Source organism: Lichenostomus cassidix, unplaced genomic scaffold (genome assembly GCF_008360975.1).
Source record: "Lichenostomus cassidix isolate B80296 unplaced genomic scaffold, HeHo_3.0 HiC_scaffold_42, whole genome shotgun sequence".
In the NCBI taxonomy this organism is placed as follows: domain Eukaryota; kingdom Metazoa; phylum Chordata; class Aves; order Passeriformes; family Meliphagidae; genus Lichenostomus; species Lichenostomus cassidix.
In genome coordinates, this window is record NW_028147241.1 from 1404907 (window position 1) to 1425956 (window position 21050).

At 52.6% G+C, this 21050-nt stretch overlaps 1 protein-coding gene and 1 pseudogene across 1 annotated transcript in view; one reads left to right on the top strand and one right to left on the bottom strand.

The window, feature by feature from the left end:
- Positions 1–21050, top strand: part of LOC146424144 (uncharacterized) — a 502567-nt gene that overhangs the window by 378175 nt on the left and 103342 nt on the right. The window lies entirely within an intron of this gene.
- LOC146424159 (serine/threonine-protein kinase pim-1-like) lies at positions 10618–13220 on the bottom strand (annotated as a pseudogene).

A 21050-nucleotide genomic window follows, 5' to 3' on the forward strand; every position in this document is an offset into this window, starting at 1 on the left:
GCTGGCCGCGTCGCCGGATCACAGCCGCCATCCCGCTCAGGATGGCACGGGAGCCGCGCCGCAGCGAGCGCAGCAGAGCCTGGCCGCGGCCCCTGGGGCTGTGCGGGGCTGCCTGGCTCTCTGCTGCTGCCGCCTGCGCCACAGAGGCAGCACAGGAGTCACGGTGCTCCTCAGCTTCCTGCGGGGCTGCCCGTGACTCGCAGTCGGACAGCTGCACGGAGCAGGAGAAGGATGAGGACCAGCTGGCCCTCTGCGGTGCAAACGGCCCCCCTGGCACAGCAGCTCCCTCCGTGCCCGCAAGCCCGCCCCGAGCCCCGAGGCAGCTGCCTGCTAGCCCATCCCTCACCTTCTGCCTTCTGCCAAACATCAGCCACTTCTTCTTGGGCTGCACGCCGGTGCTCATCTCCTTGTCCGTGGACATCTTGGAGTCGCTCCGATGCTACCCTAGCCCGGGGAGATGCTGTCTCCAGACGGAGCTGCTCCCCTGGCAGTGAGCACCCCCAGCCATTTGGTGCCCTTTTATAGCCTCCTGCTCACGCCGTGTCCCCAGGTGTCACAATGGGCTCTGGGCACACGCAGCCACACGTCACAAAGGAGCCTGCAAGGCGCTGCTGTCCCCACGGGCCACTCCCCGGCAGCCCCAGGACAGCGGCGGGCTAGGGGGGCTCAGAACCAGCTGCAAACCGGCTGGGACAGCAGTGTGCAAAGAGGGCGGTGACAGAGCTGTCACACAGCCTCTCGCAGGGACACATCAGGGACTGCAAAAGCAATCAGTGCATGTGCCACAGCTTTAAAAAACTGGGTTTGCACATTATGCACAGCTGTAAAGCTCTAGAAGGCATCGCTGCAGGCTGAAATTTGTTTGTAAATAATTAGAAGGTAGAAACGCTTGTGGAAACTGTTCCAAAAAATCCTTTTTCTGTCCAAAAAATCGTTTTTTGGTGTCTATTAACACTGATAATTGCACACTCAGCAGAGAATTCCCTTCTCAAATCAGGATAGAGGCCCCACTGAAAAATGCAGAGGCTCTTGCACATGGAACCCCAAGTTTAGGGTCAAGAACTGTGGTGTGCAAATACTGGGCTCATTGGGAAAAAGGTTTTCCTTCCACCATAGTTGAGAATTCCATCATTTGTCCCTTAAGAATGCAGAATAAAACAGAGGAGAACTCCCACGGTTCAGGAGGCAAAAAAAGAACTCCAGAGACGAGCTGTTGGAATAAATTTCAAAAATGGCCAAAATGTTCACATAACTCCATTTGAAACTGGGAAATTGCAAGAGGAAGTGATGGTGAATACTCCCATTTCGGAGGGTTTGGATGGGCTCTTGGGAAGGACTTGTTCCCTGGGAGGGTGGGGAGGCCCTGGCCCAGGGTGCCCAGACAAGCTGTGGCTGCCCCTGGATCCCTGCAAGTGTCCAAGGCCAGGTTGGACTCTGGGGCTTGGAGCAGCCTGGGATAGTGGAAGGTGTCCCTGCCCATGGCAAGGGGTGGCACTGGATAGGCTTCAAGGTCCCTCCCCACCCAAACCATTCTGGGCTTCCACAATTCTCTGGTTCTGTAAACTACTGTGAAACATTTCACATCAGCATGGAGAAGTCAAGACCATCCTGCTTAGAGATCCAAATGATAACATTTCATGTTCTAACATGTGTTAGAATTTTGTCACAACTCGGGAATGGGAGATTCCTCTAAAATCTAATAGTGGGAACCTAAAATCTTTCAATATCAGGATTTAATGTGTGCCATCTACCAATGATGACTCTGAATGAGGCTGCATGTCACACCCGCCAGTATTAATTTAACAATTAATTCTTCAGGATATTTGAATGACAGTGAATTTCCTGTCATTCACAAACTCTGACACTGAAATTTCTTGAAAGTCAGAATGGAAAACTAGTTGGATTGACCTCTCCAAAAGGCAACATATATTTTATAATTTTCAAATTATAAACATGTAAAAGTAGAAGAAGAACCCAGTGAAGCAAATTAAGAAGAACAGAGCTCTCTAAGGGATCCCTGAATATTTCTTCACAGGAAATCATAAGACCTCTCCAAGGACATATTCATTACCCTAGGGCCAGAAAATATCTAAAGAACAGTGGAAAGGGGGGAGCAGGTCCTGGGGTGGTCAGTGTCATTGCTTGAAGGTGTGATTGGAGAATTAGGGACCAATATGCTAATAAGACAAAACTTATAAAAGGTAAAGAGCTCATGACCTGGTGTCCATTTTGGGTGTAGTCCCTGAGGGAGACTTTGCTTGCCCAAATGTACCTTGAAGGCCTTGAATAAATTTGTCCACTTTTTATAGACCTAATTGTTTTGGCCTCTGTTTCAGGTAGCCTGTTCCAGGCATCAGAGTCACCCAGAGATAAAGGACTGAATGTCTGCTGTGACCCATGAGAGCTCTGCAGCCCCAGGGGACACAGCAGGGACAGGAAAAGGAGTCTGGGCAGTGCCTCCTCTGACCCTCAGGGAACTTCCAGAGGAGGATCCAGGGCAGCCCCAAGGCCATCTGGCGGGCCTGGAACAAGGCAGGCAGCTCTGAGCAGCCTCCATGGCCCCAGCAGAGCTCGTGTGGGAGGGGTGAGTGCAGGGAGCACCATCAGCTGCCTGTGTGTCCCAGCTGGAGCAGCAGAGCCCAGCAGAGGCAGCCCATGGCCCCGGGCAGCACAGCCCCCGTGCTCTGCAGAGCAGCACCCCCAGCTCTGTGGGGCTGTGGGGAGCAGGGCAGGGGCTGCAGCAATGGCTGCTCAGGCCAGCACAGCCATGATCCCCTGGGAAAGGCTCTGTGGGCAGCTGGCATGGGCCAGGAGAAGAGCAGGAGCCCTTGTGTGTGTGCACAGGAGTCCTGGCAAGAGCTGGGGCAGCAGGAGCTGCCTGAGGAGCCCCGGGGCAAACTCTCTGCTGCTGTCCTGGGCAGCGGGGCTGTCCTGGGGCTGCAGGAGATGCCAGAGCTGAGGATATCCTGAGCATTCCAGACACAGAGTCACTGTCCCTGACCTCCATTGCTTCCCATTCTCACTGCAGGGCCAGATAGGACTGGGCTGCTCTGCTGGGCTGGGGCAGAGGTAGAGAGAGGCTGGACTGGGCAGTGCCAGGGAGAGGAAAACAATGGACCCTTGCTTATACAAGTCCCTACAGTGTCACAATGGTTTCCATGGAGCCCCAGAGTGTCACAATGATCTCCCTTATTGCATGGGCCCCCAGAGTGTCACAATGGCCCCTCGATTCCATGAGGCCCTGAAGTGTCCAAATGGTCTCCATGGTTCCAGAAGGCCCTGCAGTGTCACAATGGCCCTTGGTTCCATGATGCCCCACAGTGTCACAATGGCCCTTGTTTCTATGGGGCCCTGAAGGACCCCAGAAAGGTCTCCTTGGTTCTGCAGTATCACAGTGGAACCTTGGTTGCACGAAGCCCTGAAATGTCACAAAGCTCTCCTTGGTTCCATGGTGCTCCACAGTGTCACAGTGTCCCTTGGCTGGTTAGGTCCCCATGATGTCACAATGGCCCCTTGGTTCCATGAGGCCTTGCAATGTCACAATGGTCTCCTTATCTTCATGGGGCCCCGCAGTGTCACAATGGCACTTTGGTTCCTTTAAGCCCCACAGTGTCACCATGGTCCCCTGGGTTACACAAGGCCCTGCAGTGTCACAATGCACCTTTGGTTCTATGGGCCCTCAGTGTCTGTTTTGCTGCTGGGCAGTGTCAGTACCAAAGACAGACACACCAGCTGAGGGAACAGTGTAATTTATTATAACACAAAACTGCAAAGAATTACAAAAGGATAAGGTCAGCAATGCACAAATAATTACCAAAGAATTACAAAAGGATAAGCTCAGTAATGAACCCAATCATTCCTACCAAAGATTGCCTGTAACGATTTAGAAAGATCCATCATCAGTTACCCTCAGACTTTACCATCACCCAGACCCACACATCAGCTGGGGAAGCTGTCACAGCCAAGGGCTGCAGAGCCACTCTGGACACTGGGAATTCCTGCAGCTGTGTCCAGCCACAGGTGAGGCTTCCAACCTCACTGTGAGATGGCCCAGCTTGGAGAGTGCTGAACAAACTAACTGACAGCACTTCTAGTGCAGCAACATGTGGTTTCATTCTCCAGACTGGTTTCTCCCAAAGCCTGGCCAGAGCTCAAGGAGGAACCAAGGCAGTTTTCTTTCATACTGCAGCCCCAACAAAGACAGATGTGGCTTTGTCTGGTCTCTAAATACAGGTTTTCCCAATGCACAGATACATAGATCATATTGCTAATAATGTTTTGTTAATGAGCAGATACAAATATAACCTTTGTTTGGAAGGTTAATCAAGAGGTCAGCTTTGGCCCAGGGCCTGTTGTTCAGGCCTTAATACTTCAATGGGTCCTTTGAGCTACAGATGAACTACAACCTTCATAACAATTCTTTCAGTAATAGTCTTAGATTTAGGTGTTAGGCGTAAAGGCATCGCCTCTTGTTCTTCAATTTAGTGCTGTTCAAGTTCATTACTCAGAGCTATAATTAACATTACTTTCAAAACATGACTAATTAGTTGCTATTCTCTTTTTTTCATGAAATGTCTCTTTTTTCTTGAGACTGTGTTTCTTTTCAGACAAGTCTCAGTGCTCCATTTTCCAGCGCAAAGTGTCACAAAAACTCTAACATGGAATCATAACACACCAAGTACACACACTGCAATGACTGTGCATGAGTCAGAGTCCATTGAGAGAGTTCTGCCACCCCATAGCGTGGGCCCTCCAAGGGAATCCTGATCCTTCCAACATTAGTTGAGAACATATGCAGCCGTTAGTTACACTGAGTATTTTGGCTGCTTTGATCTTTACATTTTCATAAGAATTTTCATGACTAATTCCTTGGTGAAACTCCAGACGTGTTTCTGGCAAACAAAGATTCTGGTTGACTACCAACATACAACTTACAGACATAAGCAGTACTTTAGTGACAAGGTTATTCATTCTTTTTCCTCAGTCTCATTCAGGTTAGGAACAATAATTCCATTGTCCATGGAGCTGGCTCCTTTTTAATTCCAGAATAATGCCCCAAGGTCCTTTGCTGTTCAGCTTCACCGCGGTGTCTGTGGGTAACAAGGCTTGGTGGGTCCTTTCCCCTTCGGCTGGAGAGCTGCCAGGTCCCAGTCCTTGAGGTGCTCCAGGCTCCTGGCTGGAATTCGTGTGGAAGACACTCAGGGTCACATCAGCCTTCACATGGAGCCCTGTGGATCAGAGCATTTCCCAAAGGGAATGTTGGGACAAACAGGGAGATTTGGTCTGGCAGGATCTGTGAAACAGCATCCTATAACATCTACTTGTTCTCCCACACAACACTTGGCTGCAGGGACATATTCCATCATTCTTGCCCAGGTTTCAGGATTCAATGTTTAATTTCCCCATTAACTAATGGGGACATTAATTTAATGTCACCAGAACTGTTCCTTCAGCTGGCTCAGGAGGGCCATCTGGCCTCTGGACCCACACCTTGGCTCCATTATTAGGACTACTGGATCCAAACTCTTTATCTCCACAAGCAGTGGTGATTTGAGGTGGATCTTTTTTTTTTTTTCCCAAATGTCTTTAAAGCTACAATGTCAATAATCATGTTACCCTGTCATGGGGTTGCATAATCCAATGTTGTTCACTATTGTTTAATAGAAGTACTTGAATTTCTCCTCGATAATCTGTATCAATTCCTCCTCCCATGACATGAACACTTTTCAAGGCTAAGCTCCAGTGAGCAGTATCAAACCAAAGTGTCCTGGAGGATCTGAATTCCTGTTTTGGTATTGATAACTCTCATTTGCTTCTGATTTATTCTCATTAAATCTAATGCATAAAGGTCCAGCCATGCAGCTCCTGGAGTGGACCTGTAAGGGGTTCTCCATCAGGACAGGTTCCTATCTCCTCATTTTTCAACTGCTCTTTGAACAACCCCTTCATCTGTTCAACCAGTCCTGCAGCTTGTGGATAGTATGGTATATGAAAAACCCAGCAGCCTTAATCACTTTATTTTTCACAGTAACAGACAAAGCATTCCACATCACAGTATCACCAAACTCTATAAAAATTGCCAATTTCATCCCTTCCTCCTGTATTTATTGTAAACAATCTCACAATGTTTACCACTGACATTCAGGTCCTGGCCAATCATATTCCGTAAGGTACTTAGAGTTACATTCCTGAGCAGCCAAAGCTAACAAATGTCACCATTATATATATATATATATATGTATATATAAAATTATGTTGTGATATTTATATTTATATTTATATTTATATTTATATTTATATTAAAAGTTTTCATTATATATGAAGTTTTTATTATAATATATATATGTATAGAGTTATTCATTATATTATTATTATTTCACTTGCACAGATGAATCTGAGCTCAAGATTAAAAACTCCTTCTGTCACTCCATGTGGGAGCATTCCACCAATGGTTCCTTTCGTTGGTGCTTTTTACAATATCCTGTTAACAAAATCCATGTATGTCTTCCCAAACCCACAAGCTCATTTCCTTTTTCAAAACGCAATTTTTGGACGCATTTTAAGACATCCACTGGTTCAGCTGCTTTTAACCAACTTCCCCATTGCTCACACGGTGTTCTGACCTCAGCCCACTCCAGAGCCTGCAAACCATAGGGAAGGTCTTCCCATCCGGGAATTTCGGACAGGACTGATTCCTTACATTTACATTTAAAAAGTAACAATTTGTTGTGATCTGGACAGACGATGCCAATTTTGTTTTACCAGTGGGCAGGGCCAGCACCAAAGACACAGACACCAACTGAAGGAATCAGTGCAATTTCCTATAGTTCAAAGTGGCAAAGAATCACAATGGGAGAAGCTCAGCAATGCATCCAATCATTCCTAACAAAGATTGCCTGTAATGATTTAGAAAGATCCATCACCAGTTACCCTCAGACTTTACCATCACCCAGACCCACACATCAGCTGGGGAAGCTGTCACAGCCAAGGGCTGCAGAGCCACTCTGGACACTGGGAATTCCTGCAGGTGTGTCCAGCCACAGGTGAGGCTTCCAACCTCAGCTTGGAGAGTGCTGAACAAACAAACTGACAGCACTTCCAGTGCAGGAACATCTGGATTCATTCTGCTGTTTGGTTTCTCCCAAAGCCTGGCCAGGGCTCAAGGAGGAACCAAGGGAGTTGACTTTGACCATACACCCCCAAACCAGGCCAGATGTTGGATTTCATGACCTTGTTTAGCTTCTAAATACAGAAAAGTCAATGTTTCACTAATGAGTGGATACATCTATCACAATGCTAATGATCATGCATATTTCAGTAATGAGTGGATACAAAGATAACCTTTGGTTTGAAGGTTCATGGAGAGGTCACCTTTGGCTCAGGGCCTGTTCAGGCCTCAGTCAGGCCTCTTGTTCAGGCCTTGGCACTTCAGGGATGTGGTTTAGTGCTGGGCTGAGAGTGCTGGGTGAATGGCTGGGCTTGATAAGCTCAGAGGTCCTTTCCAACAGAAAGGATTCTATAATTCCAGTATTCTATCTGCTGGATTTAGCTTGGTCCAGGTTAGCGGAATTAGTTTGCTCAGAAAGTTCCCTCTTGGTCAGCTCTTGAGGCCTAAGGCTTCAGGCCCTTTAGCTCCTGGTGTTAAGCTGCTCATGGTGGACGAGATGACTCAGAGAGAAGAATACAGTTCATCCAATTCCTTCTGGGACACTGAGAGGGGAGGGTGTGAAAACAGGAGCATTGCTTGGTGTCAATTCCTCTCTGCCCTTCAGGTCTTTCAGTGCTCCTAAACAGCCAAGAGTTTTCTTCAGGAGTGCAATGAAGCAGCTGTTCCTTCTGCCAGGTCTGGCTCTCTCCAGTCTCTGCACTTGACTGGTTTTGTCCCTCTTGCTGTGCCCTCTGTTCCCCCTCTGCTCGCTGGCTGCTGCCCAGGACTGTGGAACTGGCCCAGATCAAGTGCTCGAGATCCTCATTTCTCTGCCCTTGGAGCTGCCTGGGCACAGCAGCCTTTTCCATCTGCAAGCTCCATATGGACAGGGAGTCCCCAGCTCGTTCCTTGCACAACCTCCAGGAGCCCAGGGCCTGCCATCTCAAGTCCCTGCTGGCACTGAGGGCTCCCAGGTGCCTCAGGCTGCTGTGACACCACTGCAAACACGAGGCAAGAGTGGCAGGGGCTGTGCTCAAAGTCAGCTCCATTTGCTGCTGCTGCTGCTGCTGCTGCTGCTGCTGCTGCTGCTGCTGCTGCTGCTGCTGCTGCTGCTGCTGCTGCTGCTGCTGTGGGGTCATTTGTCCAGCCCTGCCCCAGACTCAGGGATCAGCTCCAGGCACTGCTGCTGCTCCCTCGGGATCAGCCACAATTTGGTTGTTGCTCTCAATGCCAGCAGAAGCAGTGGCTGAAGCAGGAGGTGCTGACAGTGCCCCAAGCCCCAGGGCCAGAGGGAAGGGAGCTGCTTCACACGAGATCCAGGAGCAAAGGACATTTCTTTCTTAGCACATGTTTTCTGTTTTAGAAAAAAAAAAAAAAGGAGAAAAGAAAAAAAATTAGATGAAATGTGAAAGATAAAAACAAACCTCAAGTGTGTAGTTTAAAATCTTCTGTAACTTTGGATTAAGAAGTAACTGATCTTTTGTAAAAGAGAACTCAGTTTTTTACTTTGCCAATGTGCTGATAGCATGGATCTATCTTACTGGCCTCAGCAGCCTTTTTTAACAGATTTTGGGCTTTGTTTCCAATATTAAGTAATTTTAAATTCTGGTTGAAGCAGTAAGAAATTGCTTTTTTCCCTGCCATCTCCAAGCAGGACTGGGAATCGAAATTCTGCTGATCCCCATCTCATTAAGAAGATGCCCTTCCTTCTCACCCTGTGAATGAGCTGTGCATTCCCTTTGAAATTGTCAGTGGTTTCTTAAAGATGCAAAGTCCCACTTACAGCTTTTTGCTCTGGTTGGGAAGTGGAGAAGGGCAATTCTTCATCCATCAACTCCACTGCACTGCCTTAGGAACAACAGCCCACTCGCCAGGTTTGGCTCACTCGTGGCACTTCTAGAGGAGGAAGAAGGTGCAATTGCACAATTCAAACCCAAAAAGGAATGAAGAGTGGGACAGACAAAACATCCTGTGGAGATACAGGCGTTCTGCTGGGACTGTGGAGTGTTTGGGTTCTTGCCAATTGATGTGTATCCCTCACTGCAATCTCTGGGCCTGCAGGAGAGTCTCACTCACCTGCACAAGCACAAAGCTCCGTCGGTGTGCTCAGAACAGGCTCGTCTGATGCAAAGCTGTCAGAGCAATGGGAGGGCAGAGCAGACCCAGCCGTGCCCAGGGCTGAGCCCCAGCAGAGCCCTGGCAGAGCCCAGAGCAGCCTCAGCATCCAGAGAGCCCTGCTGGAAGCAGAGAAACCAGAAACTGCCCGTCAGCTGAAGGCTCCTGTCCCCCTTGTCCCAACTGCCTGCAGTGCCCAGGCCATGCTGGCTGAGCTCAGAGCTGTGCCCAAACCTCCCCATCATTGCTGCCTTTGGGAGGAGAGCAGGAGGGCAGGACATGTGCCCAGCCTCCAGCCAGCCATGGCAGATCCACCTCCTCAGCAGCTGCCCAGAGCAGGATGCTCCTGTGCTCGCTGCCATCTCCCCAGAGCCCTCATCCCACCCCTGCCGAGAAGATGGGGATCCACCTCACGGCATCTGCTGCTGGAAGAAAAGCTTCTCCCAAAGGATGCCCTCACCCTTCTCCGAGGGAACATCTGAGCCATTCCACAGCTGGTCCCAGCACTGCCCCATCCAGACCAGACACCAGGGAGAGCTCTTCCTTTAAAAACCAAACAGCAAACTAATGAGATTACAAACAAAAAGTGGAAACAAGAAAAAAGTTACATTATCACCATCAGGAGCTCAGGGAAGGACTGACCCCTCCATGCCAGGGAAAAACCCACTCATGGCTGAGGGAAACCAAGGCTTTCTCCCTTCCCCCTTCACTACTTTCCCAAAATAATGGTAACCCAGGGCAAATGAGGGCAGTGGAGCAGCCCAAGCCCTTCCTCCCCTGCCAAACAAACCAGCCACTGCACAGCTTCTGCAGTCGAACTTCTGCTCCCCCCATGGGGGTTTGTTTTGGTCTGGGTGGCTGCCCCCAGCTCCAGCCCCAGCCCAGGGCACAGTGGGTGCTGGGGGCTGTTGGCAGGGCCAGGAGCCAACTCCCATTTCATTACCACCCCAGACTATCCCCCAAAGCCCTACCAAAGAGAAGAAGGTGCCAGAATTTAAGTTAATCATCTTCAGCTTGCACATCGCCAGGTCAAGGAAGAGGTTGTCATCCTTGAGGTCCTCCTTGGTGTCTCCAGCTGCAGCTCCACCTGGTACAGCTTCTCCAGGGGCTCGTGCTCCTTCCCTGGGGGCCACACCAGGCTGTCAGTGTTCTGCCCAGGGCCCCAGACAACAATGAACCAGAAAAGCAAAACCAGGGTGGATGGTGGCCACCAGTGCTTGCCAGAGCAGATCTCCAGCTCAGCTCCAGCACAAGAGCTGCAAGTTCCCTTCTGATAATCCCTGCTCAGAGCTACAAGCAGGTCAAAAAAAGTCTGGTTTGCTTTGCTTCTTATTGCCAAGAGACGTGCGGAACTGTTACCTGCCAGGCCCCTGGATCAAACTGTGCACGTGGATCTCTCCCTTCTTCTAGGGCACATGAACATCCTGCATCCAGGGATCATCGAAGAGGTCTTCCAACGATGGCCTGTCCAAAGGTTGCACGGACAGACACCTCTTAATAACATCTTGGCACTCTGTGAAGAGAAACCAGAAAATGCCAGTCCGTTGGAGAAGGATCCTGTCCGATGTGCCCCCTCCCCATTCCCGTGCCCAGGCCATGCTGGGTGTGCTCAGAGCTGTGCCTAAACTTCCCCATGGATTCTCTGTTTTGGAGGAGAGCAGGACATGTGCCACCTCCTCAGCAGCTGCCAGAGAGGGATGCTCATGAGCCTGCTGCTCTCTCCCAACACTGCTATTCCCCCTGTGCCACAGAGATGAGGATCCACCTTGAGAAAGCCGTTGTGGGAACAAGATCCGCCCCCAGATGATCTTCCGGCCCCTCCTGAATGGGTGCTTCCCAACGACCAGGTGGTACAGCAGGAGGCCCAGGGTCCAGATCGTTGCTGCCTCGCCGTGGTAGCATCTGAGCTGGGTCCATTCTGGTGGGCTGTAGGACAGGGTTCCTGTGGAATACAGATGGAGTTCATCAGGGGATGCTGCTGCTCCCAGAGCCTCGCCCCAGCATCCCTGGGCATGTGGGGGCTGCACCAGGGGAACACAGGGTGACCTGCTGCCCTCTCGCCAGCACCTGTTACTCATGGACAAACTTGGGGTTGGAAAAGAAGCCCCTGGGGTTGGAATGAGGCAGCAGAAGCCCTGGGGAGGTCCAATCATGACATGCAAAATAAAACCATTCCCAGTGGTAGGAAAAACCACTCTCATCCCTCCCTGCATTGCCCCCAAATAACAATTACAAGCCAAGGCAAACAAGGGGACTGGAGCAGTCCAAGTCCTTCCTCACCTGCACACCAAACTGGCTGGGGCATGGGGTCTGACCCCCTCACTGCTGCACTCATTGGGGTTTGTCAGACTGGCTGCCCCAGCCCCAGCCCAGGGCACAGTGGGAGTGAAGGTGCTCAACAGGGCTGCAAGCTGCCCCCCTTCTACCCCCACCCAAAAGTAACTTTGCTGAAGAGTTAATCCCATGCCTGGCAGCTAGAGAGGAGGCCCTGGTGCTACACCCAGGCTGGGCCATGAGATGCCCAGGAGCATCCCCTGGGAGGCCTCACCTGCAAATTGGGTGTAGGCCGTGTCTTGGAGGAAGGTGCCACAGCCAAAGTCAATCAACTTGGCCTGTCCGGTGCACAGGTCGATGAGGATGTTCTCTGGTTTAATGTCCCTGTGCAGCACCCCGCAGCTGGTGCAGTGCCGCACGGCCTCCAGCACCTGGCGGAACATCCCCCGCGCCTCCTCCTCCGGCAGGAACCTCCGCTCTGCCAGGAAATCCCAGAGGTCCTGACACCGCTCCGGGCGCTCCAGCACCAACAGGTAGTCGTTGGGGAGCTCAACCCACTCCAGGAGCTGGACGATGCCATGGAACCCAGTGGACACTTTGTCCAGCAGCACGATCTCCAGGGGTGCTCTGGTGCCATCGGGCTGCAGGAGGACCACGATGCCATCAGTGGGGCTGAAGCTGTGTCGGGGCTCTGGAACCCCTCACCCAGCCCGGGATGATCTGCCTCCCCCGCTCACCCCTCGCCCGCTCTCCCTCCAAGACACCTGGCCGTTTCCACCCTGACGGGCCCAGGCTTATCCCCGCCCGGCATGCCCCGGGTTCTGCCGCTGGCCCCGCGCACTCACCAGCTCGCCCCAATGACGGATGCGGTTCCGTGACACACTTTTGATGGCCACCTGCAAGCCAAGGGGAGCAGCAGGCTCAGCTCGCTGCCCGCTCTCCTCCTCGTCCTCCGCCCGCCCTGCCGAGCCCCACCCTTCTCCTCCTTCTCCTCCTTCTCCTCCTTCTCCTCCTTCTCCTCCTTCTCCTCCTTCTTCTCCTCCTCCTCCTCCTCCTCCTCCTCCTCCTCCTCCTCCTCCTCCTCCGCTAGCCACTCACCGGGGCGCCGTCCGCTAGCCGCGTCCCCGCGTAGACGCTGCCGAACCCGCCTGTCCCCAGCAGCTCACCCAGCCGGTACCGCTCCTGCAGGGCCTCCTGCGCCTTCCCTGCGGGCGACACGCGGCCGTCAGCGCTCGGCCCGGGGCCACACACGGCCCTCGACCGCCTCTGCACCGCCCCGGGCCGGGCATCCCCCTCTGAACGGGGCACGGGCGGCTCGGGGCCGGCGGCCGGACTGCCGAGCGGCGGAGCTCGGGCCGGGGAAGGCGCAGCGGAGGCGGCGGGAGCGGCCGAGCCGCGTGTGTCCTCCGCGGGCCCCGGGAGGAGCCGGTAACGGGGCCGGAGCTGGGGTCGGGGCTGGGGCTGGGCTTGGGGCCGAGTTCGGGTGCGGGATCGGGGCTGGGGTCGGGGCCGGGATTGGGGCTGGGGTTGGGGCCGGGGTCGGGGCTGGGGCTGGGGCTGGGGCTGGGGCCGGGGCCGGGACTGGACCCTGCGTCGGGGCCGGGGCCAGGCTCGGGACAGGCGGAGCCAAAGCGTGACGATGCCGCCCCAGCCCCAGCCACTGATGCCCGCCCAGCAGCGCCATAGCCAGGCTCGCCAGAGCCGGGCGGAGGCGAGAGCGCGGCGGGACGCCCAGGGGCGGGGAGGGGACAGCCCCGGCCGGGGCCGGGGGCGAGCCTGGGGCATGGCCCGGGCTGGCAGGGGGAGAGGGACACCGGGAAAGGAGGGGACACAGGGAAAGGGACAGCGGGAGAGGAGGCGGGGAGTGGGATATAGACACCGGGAGAGGCTGCGGGACACTGACGGAGGGTGAGGGACAGCGGGAGAGGGAAAGGAGGAGCAGGAGAAAGGGACGGAGAGGGTCGTAGATTGCTGCTGCTGCTATCGCTGCCGCCGCTGCTTTCGCTGCTGCCGCCGCTGCCGCTGCCGCCGCTGCAACTGAAGCTCCGGGGCCGTTAGTCCCAGTGACCATATGTCCGAGTGGCCGTTTGTCCGTTCCCCGCTCGCCCCCGCGCGCCCCACGGCCGAGCCCCGCGCGCCCCGGGGGCAGCCCCTGAGTCTGTCCAAACACGGGAACTTTGCCGTGTTCAGCCCAGGTCCGGAGGCTTGACTGCTGCACGGTGGCACAGCAATCCCCTTGGCTGCTGTTGTGCATTGTCCCTGCTGAGGGTCAAACACTAGTGGAGCACATTCCCTGTCTCTAGAATTCATTCCCAACACAAGCACTGCACTTATGTCTCCTGCATTGCTTTCCAAACAGAACGGGGGAAGACAAACTGTGTGTAACTCATGGTATTTCAGGGAGTTTAAAACTTGCTAAGCCATAGATCTTAGAGGTGAGATCTGATTGCAATTAATGGCATGGAGAAGTAGTGCAACATGGAAAAGGGGAGTATAGAAATAAATAGAGGAAAACACTGTGGATTGTATCCTTACATTTTCATTTCACTTCTTGAAAGCTGTTTCAGTTTTCCAGGAATCTTCTCCACAGTCCTGTTTGCTCTTTTCACGAACCTTTCCTGGAGGGAAGGAATTGCAGGGATTATTGGGCTGCACTGGCCCTGGCCGGGTGCCTGGTGCCACCAAAGCTGCACTGTCACTGTCCTCACAGGAGCAGGACACAGAACTCAGGAGGAAAGGCTCGTGGGCTGGGATAAGGGCAGGGAGAGGTCACTCACTGGTCACTGTCACAGGCACAACAGACACAAGTTAGGGAAATTAAGGGAATTGAATTCCAAGCAAATCACAGTATGAGAAGGAGAACTAAAACAAACCCTAAAAAACCACCTTGCTCACCCCTCCCTCCTCCCAGGCTCCCAGCCTCCACCTGCAGCTCCTCTGCTCTCTCTGCATGGGAAATATGTCACCAGCCACAAACTTTGCTTTTGCCTCATCCCAGGATCTCTTCCTGGAGAGGAAGAATTTTCTCCAGCAGAAATTTAGAGCTCAGCAGCATTTGAGGCTCAGGGTGTTTCTCCTGCAGCTCCTTGTAGGTCTCCTCTTCCTGTGCTGGGTCTCCTGCATCACAGAACTCTGCCAGCTGCAGCTTTGCAAACGTCAGCTCAAGGTCTGGATGTTCCTGAACAATTTGCTCAAGGTCCTTGGGGGCTGCATCCAATGCATTCTTCTTGTCTTCCCCCTTTGCATGGAGCCAGTGGCCAGGGCCTGGCAGAGCAGGTGGAACCTGGGTCCTGCTGCAGGAGCTGGGGGAGCTCCAGGACTCGCTCTGGCCGCTGGGGCAGCCACAACACAAGCCGTTCCCAGCCAGGAGCCGAGGGCTCCGTGTGGCTCTGCAGGACCTTGTCCCTGGGGCTCGTCTGGATCAGCGTGGGCAGCTGGGCTGCACTTGGCTTTGTTTGTGTCCCTGCTTGCCCTGGGACAGCAGCTGCCCAGCGCCCAGGGGACAGCAATGGCACCGGGGCAGTTTGGGGTGAGATTCAGTGTCTGTGCCTGGCATAAATCCCAAATCCTTCCCGAAGGAGCAGAGAGTGCTGACAGAGCACAGGATGCTCTGCTGAGCATGGGATGGACCAAGGGTGATGTGAGACAAAGCTGGGATGGGAGTCAGAAATAAAAAGAAGAGGACGAGCAGGCAGGAGAGGAGGAGGAGAGACAGAGGAGGAGGAAGAGCAGGTGGGAGGAGGGATGGAGGAGGGGGAGCGGGAGGAAGAGGAGGGCCAGAGGAGCAGAAAGAGAAGCAGAAGAAGCAGTCACCACGTGCGTCCATCGCTCTTTCTGTCCGCAACCCTCGGCCCGAGAGCATCGCCCTTCTCGGGGCATCCCGCAGGTGAGCGGGCAGGGGGAGCTCGGCCCAAATATCTTGGGCGGTGCCTGGGGTTCTTTTTGGGAGAGGGGGCTTTTGGACCTTGTAGGACACCAGATCCGAGACCCAAATAACTTTGGTTGATCCTGGGAGGGTTGGTTTTTTTTGTGTACTTTGGGGGGGGCGGGAGGAGGGGGGGATGTTTGGATCTCGCAGGACTCCAAATGTGAGTCGCAAATGCTCCTTGGGAAGATATTGGGGAGTAACCTAGACGTGAGTTTTTCGGGGGTCGTGGTGGCGGCTGCAGGGAGAGATGGGATGGGATGGGATGGGATGGGATGGGATGGGATGGGATGGGATGGGATGGGATGAGATGGGATGGGGTGGGATGGGATGTGGATTGGGGTGAGGGATGAAGTCTGGGGGAGGGGGATGGGATGGGATGGGATGGGGTCGGGATGAGGCAGCCGAAGTTTGGGGGTGATAAAGCCGGGGGACCCCACTCCTTAGGGGCTTGCAGGATATCCGGCAGCTTTGAGGGAGTTTTGGGGTACCCCTGATCCTTCGGGGGTGGCACTGGCAGCGGGGGGACACGTGGCTCCAGCACCTCTGGACCCCACCTGCGCCCCCCTCACCCCCAGCGCCCCCGGGAGCGGAATTTGGGGAGAGGGGAGGTGGGAGGCGCCCAGGCCGGGCCCCCCTTGCTGTCCCAGCAAGCGGGGGCCGAGTGCGGGGGGAGCCCCGCGGGCATTGCCCGGCCCTGCCCGGCACGGCTGATGCCGCCCGCCCGCGCTGCGCACTGCTCCGGACTGGTGCTGCCAGTGCCGCGCGGGGCGGGGCCGCTTTGGGGACCCCCCAGGGCAGAGCGCTTTGGGCTGCTTTGGGGCTCTGGGCACCTGCAAAACCGGCGCTGGGCACGGGAAAAGCGTGTGGGGACAGCTGGGGCCCTACTGGTGGCACTGGTGGCGCTGGGAGTCCCCCCGGCCGCGGGGTGAGCGGGGGGCGCGGTGAGAAGGGGGGCGGGGGCTGGTAGATGGGAAAGGGGAGAAGGGGGGCTAAAAGATGGGATGAGACCCCCCAAACCGAGTGGGAGGGGAGTGGAACCCTGTACAAATCAATGTTTAGCAAATATGTTAAAAGCCACTTAGAATGAAGAGGGATGGAGGGATTTACCTTTTGTAATGAGGGAAATAAAGGAAAAAGCCCACAACAAAACCCACTGGGGAACTGAGTCCATGATATCTAATGTCTGAAATTCTGAGCTTGCTGTGGGATAGAGTGAAATTGCAAAATCGATAACAGTGAATTGTTCAATTTATTTAAAAACAATCCCAGAAATAGGAAAAGGCCACTTCCTGGAACAGTTAAACAGGGAAATTAATCTAGAAGTTATTGGAAATGGATTTCTCTGAATTACCCAGACAAATCTGGAATCAGTATGTTTTGGTAATGGTGGACAATTTTTCCGAATGTCCAGAGATCTTTCCCTGTCGCACCAATAAATCCAGGGAAGTGGTAAAAATTAAGCTTAATCAATCATACCAAGATTTGAGGGCCACTTGGGTTGTCTTCAGAGAGAAGTTTCCATTTTATAGCAGATGAGGTGCAACAGCCGAGCAAAAGCCTGGGTATCAAAAGGGACTGACACAGCCCTTGGTGACCACAGGTGAGTGGGAAAGTGGAAAGGATGAATCAGAATTTGAAACAACAAATTAGTAAACTGTGCCAAGAAACCTCTTTAAAATGGCCCCAGACCCTTCCTCTGGCTCTTCTGTGAGTCAGAATTCAGCCAGGGACAAAACCAGTGAATTGCTGTAGGGTTGGCTGTACCAAACACCATCAGTTCCTGGAGAAATCCATTCAAAGGGAGAAACAGATGTAAATCTATACCTGATTTCTTTAGGAAAGGAGTTTATAACCCTGGTGGGACCAGTTGCTGTGGATGCCCCTGTTGATCCATTCCAGCCTGGGGATTTTGTGTATGTAAAGAGTTGGAGCTCTGAACCCTTAAAGGAAAAGTGCAAAGGAGCTTTCCAAGTCCTCCTGGTAACCTACACTGCCCTCAGGGTGGAAGGAGTCAAACCCTGGGTTCATCACACGCGGGTAAAACCAGCAACCACACATTAAATACAGCAGAGAGAAAACTGACTGATACCCTGGACCCTGGGGGTTTTGTGTATATATATATATAAAATACATATATATATCTTACTGTTTTAGAAACAGATATAGAAAATATATTGTTAACCTCTGGGGAGGAGAATGTGGTCTTAAAGTTAGTGCAAGATTTTGGCAGATTACAGAATGTAACCCCTATGACAGCTTGTTTTCCAACACATGTTCTCTGCCGAAAATCCACTTCCATGGGGAGCTTTAGTCAGCACTTTGACAAAAATCTGGGAACACATGTGGGAAGGAAATAGCACCCAGGGCAAATGGAAAGGGATGGAAGGAGAATATTCCTTCCAAAGAAATTCTTAGATATCAGAACAATATTGTTGAGAATTGTAATATCTCAAAACTGGATCTGGAAATCACCTCAGGTAATAGCTATTGGCTGACAGATTGCACTGATACCCCTTGGGGATGTCAAATCCCAGAAGTATGGGACAGCCCTCAGACAGGACAATGGGAATATATCCAGCCAGTTCAGTGGTGTCTGGACTGGGAAGGGAGCCCAGGCCTCCCAGAGGACCCCTTACAGGTGGGTGTAAAATATCCTGATTTAATAAGGCCAAGGCCAAAGGATCCCAGGACAAAGGAAAAGTGGAATTGCATTTGGATAGACACTTGAACTGTTTGGAATCCTGAGGTACAGTGGCTCATGGCTGTGGCCCAGGCTCTAAGGCTGGGATGTGTTTGTAGAAATTATTCTGCCTTTCTTAATGACACTTGTTAGGTCTCACCTAACAAACAGCTCAGCTTGGAGAGACACAGACTGTCAGCAGGACATGGTAAAATCATTAGTTCCCACAGGATGGGTGGGAAGTGATGGAATTTGGAGCACACATTTGCCCTTGGGGGAATCAAGAGCACAATGGACACTCGGGGTATCAAGGTTACATCCCTTGTGGAAGGAGTCACCCCTGGGAACCCAACTGTGGGCAAAGGTTAAAGGGGATGAACCTTGGAAACATCCCAGCATGGGAACTGCAGTGGGATGGATTTTAGAATCCATCTTTACTCCTCAAAGATCTCAAAGATCTGCCTTTAAGGAACAGACCAAACACACACCATTGGACTGCAAATGGGAACTTTAGTAAATGCAACTGAGTTGGGGTTTACTGAAATAAATGGTTTACTGAAATAAATGAACAATTGCAAGCCACAACTAAAATAACTTTACAGAACAAACTGGCATTAGATCTTTTGCTGCTAACTGGAGTATGTGGATCCTTGAATTGAAACAACACCACTTGTTGTGTGCACATTCCAAATGTGATGCTGAATTGGATGATCAGGCAGAGAGGCTAAAATTGTTTGCTGCATTCAGCAGGGAATTAAGGGGAGGATTAGAAAGTAACTGGTTAAATAAAATATTTAAAGGACTTGGATTTTCTCTGACTGCTTGGTCGGCCTTACTTTTGTAAAGTATAATTGGGATCATAGTAATAATTGTGATTATGACACTTGCTTTAAGCTGTGTGAAGAACATGTTTGGGAATGCAGGTGAGGAACTCATGGGATGTGAGTAAAAGAGTAGAGTGAGGCTTATGAAGGCTTGAAGGGAGGAGAAGCTTCCCAAACCTCAAAGGAGGGGAATGTTGCCAGATGAAGAAACATTTGCACGTGGTGGGTTCATACAATGCTTATTCTCCAAAACCCCCTGGCCCCTGGAACCACACAATGCTTATTCTGTAGGAAGCAATCAGCCCAGGTGTGCCAACTTCTACCAGCTCACCAGGCGGTCAGGTAGGACTTTGGGGTCACCAACCACCAGGGACCACCAAAGAGAGCCCCAGGACAGAAGAACAGATGTGCAAAGGGTGGGGGGAAATATGGTAATGATTTTGGGAAAAGATGATCATATGTAAGTTTATTCTGGGACAATCACTGAATAGGTCTGTAAAATACAGGATAGAAACAGGAACTTTCCTGTGCTCAGCATGCACAGCTTTGGGAGGAGCTCTTCCCTGTGCATCTGGCCAAATAAAGAATGCTGCTGCTTAATGCTGCACTGGTGTTAAGAAGGTTTTTATTTTACTGAATTTTTGGGAACACCTCTGTGGCTGTCATAGAACCACAGAGCAGCTGTGATGTCAGAAAGGAGCTGTGTGACATCACAGAATGGGTTGTGTGAGGTCATCAAGCAGCTATGACATCATAGAGGGAATGAGTGACATCACAGAGTAGGCTGTGACACAGAGGAGGCTGTGTGACATCACAGAGAGGGCTGTGACATCACAGGATGGTGATGGGACATGGTAGAGTGGGCTGTGATATCACAGAGCTGCCTGTGGGACATCACAGAGTGGGCTGTGACACTACGGGGTGGTGGTGTGACATCACAGAGCAGGGTTGTGACATCGCAGATAGGGCTGTGACATCACAGGGCAGTTCTGTGACATCACAGAATGGCTGTGGGACATCACAGAATGGGTAGTGACACGCAGAGTGGGTTGTGACATCAAAGGGGGGACTGTGTGACATCACAGGGCAGCTGTTAAATCACAGACTTACTGTGTGACATCATAGAGGAGGCAGTGACATCACAGAGTGAGCTGTGACATCACAGCGCAGGTGTATGAAATTACAGGGAGGTATGACATCATAGAGTTGTCTGTGACATCACAGGGTGGCTGTGTGATGTCACAGAGGGCTGGGTGAGGTCACTGTGAGGTCACTCCGCCCCACCCACCTTCACAGTTCCCCCAGAGAAGTCCAACACTGCTCGTCTGACCCCAAGCACTGTCCCACCTGCAGGATCTGCTTCCCATCAGCCTCTTCCTCCTGCAGCCCCAAGTCCAGGTTGGTGCTAAACAAAGTGCACTGGCTCAGGGTCATCCCCCAGCGGGGGCTGTGCACCCCCTCTGCCCCCTCCCCAAATTCCCTCCTGGGGGGAGCAGGAGCTGGGTCAGGAGCCCCGTGGGGAGGGAAAAGGGGGTGATACTGGGATGGGGAGGGGTCACCCACGCTCTGGGGGACACACATGATCCCTGGGGACACCCCTCACCTTCTCCCACAGCACCAGGAGGATGAACCCCAGCATGGAGCCCCTGAACCCTGGCAGCATCTTGGGGAGCAGCGTCTGGGGGCAGCTTTGGGGGTCTGGGGGATCACAATTGCCTCAAAGCCCCTCCCAGCTCCATAGTCACTCACAGGCCTCTTAAACCACCCCACAGCTCCTTCTAGGATCCTCCCAAACCACTCCCTGCAATATAAATGCTCCCAAGAGACACCATAACCCCTTTCCTATCTTCCCCAAGACCCACCCAAATTCTCTCCAAGCCACAGAGCCAGGCCAGGACCCCAAAACTCCCTCACAGACCCCACCAAGACCCTTCCAAGCACCACAAATGTCCCCAAGAGCCACAAAAGCCCCTCCCAATCCCCTCAGGAGCCCCTAAACCCCCTCCCAGCCCCCATGACACTGACCAGGAGAGGTTGGTGGACAGGAACAACCACAGCTGGGAGCAGCTTGGGCACTTCAGC